Below are 1,127 nucleotides of genomic sequence, written 5' to 3' on the forward strand. Positions count from 1 at the left end.
CTGTGTTGTGAATTTGGATTCTGGGCTCCCCCGGTGGCTACTGGTGGAATTGAACTTGTGACATCATCTTCCCTGTTCACCTGTTCTGATTAGATCTGGGTGTCGCTATATAACCTGGCTTCTCTGTTAGATGCTTGCCGGTCAACAATGTTATCAGAAGCCTCTCTGTGCTTGTTCCTGCTCCCAGACATCTACTAGATAAGTTGGACATTCGTCCATGTTTTGTTTTTGTATTTTGGTTCCAGTTCACAGCTGCAGTTTCGTTACTGTGTCTGGAAAGCTCTTGTTGATCAGGAATTGCCACTCTGGTATTATGAGTTAATGCCAGAGTCCTAAAGTAATTTCTGGATGTGTTTTGTTAGGGTTTTCTACTGACCATGAAAGTATGCTTTCTGTCTTCTGCTATCTAGAAAGCGGACCTCAAATTTGCTAAAACTATTTTCCTGCTGCGTTTGTTGTTTCATCTCATATCACCGCCAATATATGTGGGGGGCTTCTGTCTCCTTTTTTTTGGGCATTTCTCTAGAGGTGAGTCAGGTCTTATATTTCCCTCTGCTAGCATTATTTAGTTCTCCGGCCGGCGCTGGGCATATAGGGATAAAAAGTAGGACATGCTACCTGGCTACTTCTAGATGATGCGGTAGGTTTAGTTCATGGTCAGTATAGTTACATCTTCCAAGAGCTTGTTCCTATAGAGGCTTATGCTAGTTCTCTGGCCATGGAGATCATGACAGTTTGACCGGCCCACTAAAGGGTTAAAATCCTTGGCTGAGAAAGGAGAGAAATAAGAAGTCTGCTGAGAGTTTTTTTTTTTTTTTTTTTTTTTCTGTGCTCTTAATTGGATCACTTGCCAGTCTGTCTATGCTGCAGTCTTTCTTTTTTTTTCTCTCTCCTTATAATCTTTGAATGGCTTTGTGTTCACCTGTTAATAATGGATCTTCAGAGTGTAACTGCAGGTTTGAATAATCTCACCACGAAAGTACAAAATTTGCAAGATTTTATTATTCATGCTCCGGTATCTGAGCCGAGAATTCCTTTGCCGGAATTCTTCTCAGGGAATAGATCTAGCTTTCAGAATTTTAGAAATAATTGTAAGCTATTTTTGTCCCTGAAATCTCGTTCTGCTG

This window comes from Ranitomeya variabilis, chromosome 6, assembly GCF_051348905.1.
Source record: "Ranitomeya variabilis isolate aRanVar5 chromosome 6, aRanVar5.hap1, whole genome shotgun sequence".
Classification (NCBI taxonomy): domain Eukaryota; kingdom Metazoa; phylum Chordata; class Amphibia; order Anura; family Dendrobatidae; genus Ranitomeya; species Ranitomeya variabilis.